This window comes from Cebus imitator, unplaced genomic scaffold, assembly GCF_001604975.1.
Source record: "Cebus imitator isolate Cc_AM_T3 unplaced genomic scaffold, Cebus_imitator-1.0 Scaffold253, whole genome shotgun sequence".
NCBI lineage: Eukaryota > Metazoa > Chordata > Mammalia > Primates > Cebidae > Cebus > Cebus imitator.
The window spans coordinates 2796492-2806414 of NW_016107568.1; the positions used below are offsets into that span (position 1 = coordinate 2796492).

The following is a 9923-nucleotide window of genomic DNA, read 5'->3' on the forward strand; positions in this document are numbered from 1 at the left end:
TCAGCCTCCTGAGTAGCTGGGATTACAGGCACGCACCACCATGCCCAGCTAATTTTTTGTATTTTTAGTAGAGACGGGGTTTCACCATGTTGACCAGGATGGTCTCGATCTCTTGACCTGGTGATCCACCTGCCTCGGCCTCCCAAAGTGCTGGGATTACAGGCTTGAGCCACCGCGCCCGGCTTGTTGCCTCTTTTTGATTAACTCAGTGAAGTGGTCACAACGTTATTGTATTATTTATTTATTTATTGAGACAAGGTCTTGCTCTGTTGCCCAGGCTGGAGTGCAGTGGCATGATCTCGCCTCACTGCAACCTCTGCCTCCTGGGGTCAAGGGATCCTCCAACCTCAGCCTCCTGAATAGCTGAGACTACAGGTGCTCACCATCACACCTGGCTAATTTTTGTATTTTTTGTAAAGACAGGGTTTTGCCATGTTGCCCAGGCTGGTCTCGAACTCCTGAGCTCAAGCGATCTGCCCGCCTCAGCCTCCCAAAGTGTGCTGGGATTACAGGCATGAGCAGTGCCTGGTCACAATTTTATACTGGCATCCTAGAACACCTACGGAACAATTGTTACTTTCCCCTGAGAGCCTAGGCAAGCAGAAGTATCTAGATGGAATTGATTAACACTGGTTTCCATTGTATCTATTTTTATACAGTTACTTTCTATTTCTGGCAAATGATATTAAGTTTCTATTTCTAGCAGTGATACAGTGTCTTTTAAAAATACATTTACTGAATTTAAAAATAAGTTGATTCAAAGGAAGTCATTCAGGAAACTGGAATATAGGTGGTGCAGATATAGCAAAATCATAGAGGTGGCGTATAAAAACGGCCCCTGGGCCAGCTGGCATCTGGAGCTTTGCCAGCTCTGCCAGCCTGTGGTTCTTGGAAAAGGTGGGCCTGGGCAAGGAAGCATTTCTTTGAGTGAAGAATAGAACCATACTCTCCCTGGCATCTGCTGGGCAATCTGACCCTCTGACTGTTCCCTGAGAGCATGGGAGAGATTATGACATCTTAACTTGGAGTTTCCTATTTAAGTACTGTATATACTGGAGGATCTAAAAAACAGGTGTGTGGGGGCACCGGGTTAGCGCCTTCATCCCCCTGGTGTTCTTGGGGGTGTAGTTACAAAGAAAACAATCCCCAAATAGGGCTCAGGGCATGACTCAGGCAGTAAGAAAAGTGGACACTCCTGTCACGCACTAAAAATACCCCCTGCCGTTGGCAGTACCATCTTTCTCAGTCATAGTACCGAGGGCATCTGGGTAATTGGGCAGAGGACAGGAGGCAGGAAGACAGGGGCAGGGCTCTGCTCCGACTACCCACTCAGGTCTTACCCAGAGTCCTGGGGTTCCTGAATTCGATGCCCTCACCATCTCCTAAAAGTAGGCTGGGATTTGTCAAGATGCTCGCACTGTCCCCCGATTCCCTCTAGAGCCCTTTCCTGGTTCAGTGGCTCCAGCAATGCCTTAAAGTAAGAGGGAAGATGAGCCTGGGAGATGGACACACATCAGCTGAGATGCCGGGGAGACGCGAAGTTGTGGGGCTGGCTGTGACCTACATCTTCCAGTCCCCACTGAGACCTGAGCAAGTCCTTTGCCCTCTCTGGGTCTCAGTGTCCACTAGCAGTGATGGTGTTCGTCTGGGTCAGGTTCTCCCCACTGTGTTCTGTGGAAAACTAGGGTCTCCCATGACACGGAACAGGTTTTCTGTGGGGTTGGGAGGAAGAATCTTCTCTAGCTAAGGTTGCTCTTTTTTTTCTGAGATGAAGTCTTGCTCTGTCGCTCAGGACAGAGTGCAGTGGCACAAACTCTGCTCACTGCAACCTCCACCTCCCAGGTCCAAGCGATTCTCCCACCTCAGCCTCCCAAGTAGCTGGGATTACAGGAGGATGCCACCATATCTAGCTAATTTATATATATATATATTTTTTTTAGTAGAGATGGGGTTTTACCATGTTGGCCAGGCTAGTCTTGAACTCCTGACCTCAGGTGGTCTGCCCACCTCAGCTTCCCAAAGTGCTGGGATTACAGGTGTGAGCCATCATGCCTGGCCTTTGTTTTGTTTTGTTTTTCTTTTGAGACAGAGTCTCACTCTTGCCAGGCTGCAGTGCAGTGGTGCAATCTTGGCTCAATGCAACCTCCGATTCCCTGGTTCAAGCAATTCTCCTGCCTCAGCCTCCCGAATAGCTGGGATTACAGGCATGCACTACCACACCCAGCTGATTTTTGTAGTTTCAGTAGAGATGAGTTTTCACCATGTTGGCCAGGATGGTCTCAATCTCCTGGCCTCGTGATCTGCCCGCCTCGGCCTCCCAAAGTACTGGGATTACAGGTGTCAGTCACCTTGCCTGGCCAAAAAAGTGTACTCTTTACCCTCTTAGAGATATACAATTTCAGCCAGGTGCAGTGACTTACGCCTGTAATTTAGCATTTTGGGAAGCCAAGTTAGGAGGATTGCTTGAGTCCAAGAGTTCAACACCAGCCTGGGCAACATAATGAAATTGTCTCTACAGTAAAGAAAATAAAATTAAAAAATAAAATGGATATACAACTTTAATAGCATTTAAGTAGATTTTAGATACCAGATAGTTAAGAAACCGTAACTACACTTAAATTAATTTCATTTAACTCACTTTTCTCCAAACCTATTTGACCATGAGTTTTCTTTTTCTGCTTTTTTTTTTTTTTTTTTTTTTTTTTTTTTTTTTTTTTTTTTTTTTTTTCCTGAGGAGCATCCATCACTCTCTTAAGCAGCACCATGTTCAGCAGAAGAAAGCATGGCAAATGCTGGACTAACATGACCCCTTCCCCTCCTGCTCTCCACTCTTGTTTGGAAGGTGACATGGACTAGTGCTGAAAATCGTTGATTCTGATGTCTTCCTGTGATGGGATCCCTACTCCCATGAGTTTCTAATTGTGTAACGTTGAGCAACCTATCTGTCCTCTCTGTGTTTTGATTTCGGCAGTTAACAATAGGTCCTATCCCATAGGGATGGTGGAGGATTAATGAAGCGCATGCTTAGAAAATATTTGGAGCCAGGTGTGGTGGTACATGCCTGTGGTCCCAACTACTCGGGAGGCTGAGGCAGGAGGATCACTTGAGGCCAGGAGGTCAAGCCTGCAGTGCACTATAAATGATGCCTATGAATAGTCACTACACTCCAGCCTGGGCAACAAAGTGAGATCCCATCTCTAAAAAAAAAAAAAATGAAACAGGATTCAGAGGTGTGCTTTGCATGAATGAGTACTCAGCACTCATCAGCTCACATGGTGTGGGTTGGCTATGCCCAGCCCTGTGCCAGGGCAAGATCCTGATCTAGCCTCGAGGGCATTTATTAGTAAGACAAGACAGAGAGAACTGAATGCCAGTAGGATGATAACAAGCCCTTTTTATACCTCAAAGTGTGACACTATTTGGCTAAGACATAGCTGAGTGCTCCAGTCATCTTTTCTTTTTAAGAGACAGGGTCTCACTCTGTTGCCCAGGCTGGAGTGCAGTTGTTCAATCATAGCTCACTGTGACCTCCACCTCCTGGACCCAAGCGATCCTCCCACCTCAGCCTCCCAAGGAGCTGTGACCCTAGTTGTATGCCACCATACCTGGCTAGTTTTTTCTTTTTTCTTTTTTTATAGAGATGGGGTCTTACTATGTTTCCCAGGCTGGTCTCAAACTCTTGGCCTCAAGTGATCCTTCTGCCTTGGCCTCCTGAAGTGCTGGGTTTATAGGCAGGAGCCACCAAGGCTGGCCACTCTAACCATCTTTCCTTCTGTCTACATGCTACATACTTAGGGTGGTGGAGGGGAAGGGTAGATGCACACACACACGCGCACACACACACACACGCACACACACCCTTCAGCTATCCTGCACGTTCATCACCTCGGCTTTCCACCCTCCAGGCTTGTCACAAATAGGAAAGGAATGAAGATGCTCAGAAGTGCTGAGAAACCAGGACGCCACCCCCCACCCCCAGCATTCACAGCCCTACAGCAGTTGACAGCTTACACTGCGGGGCCCTGCTTTCTCTCAATGGCTTCTAGCTCTGACCCTTCAGAATTGGTTATTGGCCCCATTAGGGAGCCAGTAGGAATCTGAGGCTCAGGGAGTTGACATCCCTTGACAAAAGTCACAGGACAAATAGCCTAGCCCTATCTAGAATCCAAGAGTCCCGACTCCCACTCCACAACTCACACCAAATACATGCTCCCACTAGCTCCTTGGCCCAGTGTCCCTCCAAAGGCCCCGGCCCAGAGTGCGGGCACCCCACGAGTTGAAAAGGGCAGTCAGATTCAGTTGAGGAGTTCCTCTCTCTTTCTTCTGGGTGCACAGTAGGTCCTTCATGAACGTTTCTCCACCCCCACCTTCCTTTCTTACTCTCTACTTTCCTTCCTCCTTCCTTCCCCAGGAAGCCTCCAGACTATCCCTGTCAATGTGTCCAAAGCAGCACTGCAGATAACTCCCCTCCCTCTCTCTTCCTGTTTCTTTTTTTTGAGACAGAGTTTCACTCTTGTCGCCCAGGCTGGAGTGCAATGGCGCGATCTCAGCTCACCATAACCTCCACCTCCCGGGTTCAAGCGATTCTCCTGCCTCAGCCTCCCTAGTAGCTGGGATTACAGGCATGTGCCACCATGCCCGACTAATTTTGTATTTTTAGTAGAGACGGGGTTTCACCATGTTGGCCAGGCTGGACTCGAACTCCTGACCTCAGATGATCCCCCTGCCTCGGCCTCCCAAAGTGCTGGGATTACAGGCGTGAGCCACCGCGCCTGGTAGACCAGGATGAAAGGAACACGGGAGCCGAAGTTCCAAACCCCTAGAAGTATAAACGCTGGATGTTCTGTGATGCATCCACCACCCACTGCAGCCTCATCTGTCATTCGTTTGTCCTAAGCCTTCCACCTTCCCCACCCAGCCAGAGGCCCTCCCTTGGAGAGGCTGATCTCAGGGGTGTTCAATCTTTTAGCTTCCCTAGGCCATTCTGGTAGAAGTAGAATTGTCTTGGGCCACATGTAAAATATATTAACACTAACAATAGCTGATGAGCTAAAACAAAAATTGCAAAAAGAAAAAAATCTCATAATGTTTTAAGAAAGTTTATGAATTCATGTTGGGCCACATTCAAAACCATCCTGGGCCACAGGCAGCCCGTGGGCTGGACAGGCTTGGCTTAGACAGTCTGTCCCAACCCAGCTTGACTCTTGAGACTCCCAAGGTCCCCTCCCCTGCTCTGAGGTCTCCTCTTGGATGGCCACCTGCAGGCTGCTCTGTAGGTGATCTCGAGGTTGCCCAGCTCCCCAGGGTTGAGAACCCTGGCATCTAACAAGAGTAGACATCGCGGTGGAGAGAATTAGAAAGGGGCCTGGATTTCTCCAACTGGGGAGCCCTCCTGGGAGGCTCTGGCCCTTGAAAAGTGGGAGGGAGAATTGGCAGATGGAGAGGGACCCTTAGAAAGGGGCCCAGGGCTTCTCCTACCTGTGGGGCTTCTGCCTGTGGCTCGGAAGCTGTCTCTTTCCTCCAGCTGAGCAGCCTCACTCCAGGCTGCCTTTAAGCCCCGTGGCCTCTAGCCCCCAGCTCTTTGGTCCCGCCTCCCCCCTTCCTCTCCCTCTTCCACCCCACCCCACCCCACCCCCACTTCAAGAGGCTTGGGCTGCCTGAAGAGCATTGTTTACTGCCCTGTTGGTACAACACTTTCCCCTAGACTGGGAGGCTCGGATTTCCCGTGGAAGATCTGACAGGTGGCACCTTTCAATCACGGCATGTCCCTCCCGCCCTGAGCCTGGCAGCATCCGTCCCGTGGTCACCTTTCTTCCCAATGGACTCTCCTAATCCTAGAGACCTTAACAGCCATCTTCAGGACCCACGTGGAGCATGGCCCTGGCCTCCGCTGCTCATCCAGAGCCCAGGCGAGGCCTCCTGGGTTCCTTCACGCCCACACCGCCAGGTTCCTTACATAGTCCCTTTCCCTCGTCCTGAGACAAAAGCAGTTGCTTAAGGCTGGGCTAAGGAGGGGCTGAGTGGGGCAGCTGCCGACACAGGGGATGTGTCTCAGGGCTCACAGTGGACAAGGAGATTTGGAGGGGGAGGGGCAGAGAGGGCAAAAGTGATGGGGCAAGCTGACAGGTCACTAGACAGAGTCTGGAAAATACAAAACTCCTGAGTTCTATTATGAGCTGAAGTGGCAGGTACACAGTAGACCCTGAACACATGTTTATACTGAACTGACATTTTGCAAAGAAAAAACAAAACAAGCCCAGGCGTGGTGGCTCATGCCTATAATCCTAGCACTTTGGGAGTCCGAGGTGGGTGGATGACTTGAGGCCAGGGGTTCGAGACCAGCCTGGCCAACACAGTGAAACCCCGTCTCTACTAAAAATACAAAAATTAGCTGGGAGTGGTGGCGCACACCTGTAATCCCAGCTACTCGGGAGGCTGAGGCAGAAGAATCACTTGAACCCAGATGGAGGAGGTTATAGTGAGCCGAGATTATGCCAGTGTACTCCAGCCAGGGCAACAGAGCAAGACTCCTTCTCAATAAACAAAACAAATCAAAACAAAAAACCAGGTCTTCACTTTCTCTGTGTGTTTTATGATCTAAGAAAGCCACTGCTTTTGGAGATTGGGTACAGTGGATACTCTTACTACCATGAAGCTTGGGACCCCCCAGTCCTCCTCCTCCACTCCCCACCACTAGGCCACGCTGGCTTCTTTTCTATTCCTTAAATAAATCTATCCCTTTTCAGACTCAGGATGAGTTTTTCCTTCTGCTCTTTGCAAGACTGGCTCCCTCTCACTCTTCTGGACTCAGCTCAAATTTCATTCCCTCGAGAGGTCTCCATGACCTTCAATTCCTCTCCATCATTTCAGCTGTTTTTATTGTTCTTATCATACTAAATCTAAAATTATTTTATTCTTTTCCTTATAATCTGTCTGGCTCATATTAGGTGCTTGATCAATACATATTGAATGAACTAATTAATTAACAGATATATGTGACAGGATGGCTGGGCGCGGTGGCTCACGCCTGTAATCCCAGCACTTTGGGAGGCCGAGGAGGGTGGATCACAAGGTCAGGATTTCAAGACCAGCCTGGTCAAGATAGTGAAACCCCATCTCTACTAAAAATACAAAAATTAGCCAGGCATGGTGGCGGGTGCCTGTAATCCCAGCTACTCAGGAGGCTGAGGCAGAGAATCTCTTGAATTCAGGAGGCGGAGGTTGCAGTGAGCCAAGATCAAGACACTGCACTCCAGCCTGGGCAGCAGAGCAAGACTTCGTCTCAAAAAGAAAAAAAGAAAAGACAAGAAGTATGTGATAGGAACTTGGAGGACTTGCGTGGGATGATCTGAAAGAGAGATCATTTTGTGCATCCGGGTTTGGGTACTTGTGATCGAACAGTCCAATTTTAATGGTTGCCGGCTGCCTCTAGTAATACCCAAAACCCGGCTGGGATTATAGGCGTGAGCCACCACGCCTGGCCTATTTTGCTCTTTTCAATATCTAATGACAGCAGGGCAAGAGAAATGAATTTAAACCAAAAAAAGCCCAGCAAGCCAGACGGAGATGTGGAAGAACTCGCCAGTCTTGGGCAGGTACACTCTGGGTGGTTGCTGTTTTGAGAATAGAGCAAAGGGGAAGCATGGAGATAACGGGGGAGAGCAGTCAGGAGACAAACTCAGTGACCCAGGTGCACGATGGTGGTGGCTTGGACCAGCGTCAGCCGTGGAAGTGAAAAGAAGTGGTGGGAAACAGTGAGAGTGCAGACAGTGAAACAGGGAAACTGCAGGCAGTGATAAAGCCAGGGCCAGCTTTTTCTTTAAGTGAATAGAATGACGGAAGCCATTCCATCACAAGGGAGGTCACAGGAAGCCTGTTTTTGTATTCTCTGCACCTCTCATGAGTGGTCAGGGCCAACTGGAAGTGATTCTCGGTGAAAACTCTGCATCTCCTCTGGGGCTGGGTCCCATCTGAGAAAACAATACTGACCCAAGATGAATGACAAATATACAACTCACCTTTGTGAAGCTGGGAAGCGGTAGAATGCAAGGTAGAAAGAGGAGCCAGAATTGCAGCATGGTGTTGAGAGATCAGCAGTTTTGGATGACATATCTGGAGGTCTAAGGATATCTTCACAGTCTAAGGCTAAGCTGTCTTCTACAAGAAGCAAGTCAGGCCAGGCGCACTGGCTCACACTGTGATCCCAGCACTTTGGGAGGCCGAGGCGGACAGATCACCTGAGGTCGGGAGTTTGAGACCAGCCTGACCAACATGGAGAAACCCTGTCTCTACCAAAAATAAAAAATTAGCCGGGCGTGGTGGCGCATGCCTGTAATCCCAGCTACTTGGGAGACTGAGGCAGAAGATCTCTTGAACCTGGGAGGCAGAGGTTGCGGTGAGCTGAGATTGCACCACTGCTCTCCAACCTGGGCAATAAGAGCAAAACTCCATCTCAAGAAAAAATAAAATAAAAAGCAACAACTCAACTGGGACCATCAGAGATTCCTATCCCTAGGTCTCCACATAGAGGAAAGACACAGTCGCATAGTAAATAACTATAAAAATAACAATAGCATTATCATCAGTACGACAATGGTTGTCCAGAGGCTGAACGGTTGGGGAAATGGGGAGCTGCTATTCGATGGGTATAAAATTTCACTTACTGGCCAGGCGTGGTGGCTCAAGCCTGTAATCCCAGCACTTTGGGAGGCCGAGGCGGGTGGATCACGAGGTCAAGAGATCGAGGCCATCCTGGTCAACATGGTGAAACCCTGTCTCTACTAAAAATACAAAACATTAGCTGGGCATGGTGGCACGTGCCTGTAATCTCAGCTACTCAGGAGGCTGAGGCAGGAGAATTGCCTGAACCCAGGAGGCGGAGGTTGCGGTGAGCCGAGATCACGCCATTGCACTCCAGCCTGGGTAACAAGAGTGAAACTCTGTCTCAAAAAAAAAAATTTTTTTTAAATAAATAAATAAATAAAATTTCACTTACACAAGATGAATGAGTTCTAGAGATCTGTGTACAATATGGTACATGTAGTTAAAAATACTGTATTATGCACTTAAACATTTGTTGCCGTGCACTGTGGCTCATGCCTGTAACCCTAGCACTTTGGGAGGAGGCTGAGGCAGGTAGATCATGAGGTCAGGAGATTGATACCATCCTGGCTAACATGGTGAAACCCTGTCTCTACTAAAAATACAGAAATTAGCTGGGCATGATGGCATGCGCCTGCAGTCCCAGCTACTCAGGAGGCTGAGGCAAGAGAATCTCTTGAATCCAGGAGGCAGAGGTGCAGTGAGCCGAGATTGTGCCACTGCACTCCAGCCTGGAGAAAGAGTAAGACTCCGTCTCAAAATAAAAGTGTTAAGCAAGGCCCAGTGTGGTGACGCCTGTAATGCCAGCGCTTTGGGAGACCAAGGCAGGAGGATTGCTTGAGGCCAGGAGCTTGAAACGAGCCCGGACAACATAGCAAGACCTTATTTCTACAAAAAAAATTTAAAAACCAGACAGGCATGGTGGCTTATGCCTATAGCCCTAGCTATTCAGGAGGCTGAGATGGGAGGATTGCTTGAGCCCAGGAGTGTAAGGTAACGGTGAGCTATGACTAGGCCTCTGCACTCCAGCCTGAGCGACAGAGTGAGACCCTGTCTCAAAAAATAAATAAATAAATAAATAAATAATAAAAAGGATTTATCTGTTAGAAATAAAAATGGACGAAGAAAATATGGACAAATGTTAACAACTGCTAAGTTCTGGGGATGAATATACGGAAGTTCAATGTCCTGTTCTCTCTGCTTTTCCATATGTTTTAAATATTTCCAGCTGGGCATGGAATGACTCATGCCTATAATCACTTTGGGAAGCCAAGACAGGAGTATTGTTTGAGTCCAGGAGTTTGAGACCAGCCTGGGAAACA

General features: G+C 48.6%; 1 protein-coding gene across 4 annotated transcripts in view; it reads right to left on the reverse strand.

Annotated features, from left to right (window-relative positions):
- SMTNL1 (smoothelin like 1) overlaps positions 1-5597 on the reverse strand; it is a 14069-nt gene extending 8472 nt beyond the window's left edge. For 2 of the 4 annotated variants that reach the window (XM_017498961.2, XM_017498962.2), the window contains exon 1: positions 5479-5596. The gene's annotated coding sequence lies outside the window, so the exon portion shown is untranslated. Of the gene's footprint in view, positions 1-5478 lie in introns of all 4 variants that reach the window. The other 2 variants (XM_037728014.1, XM_037728013.1) reach the window with 1 other exon arrangement.
- Between the last annotated feature and the right edge of the window lie 4326 nt (positions 5598-9923).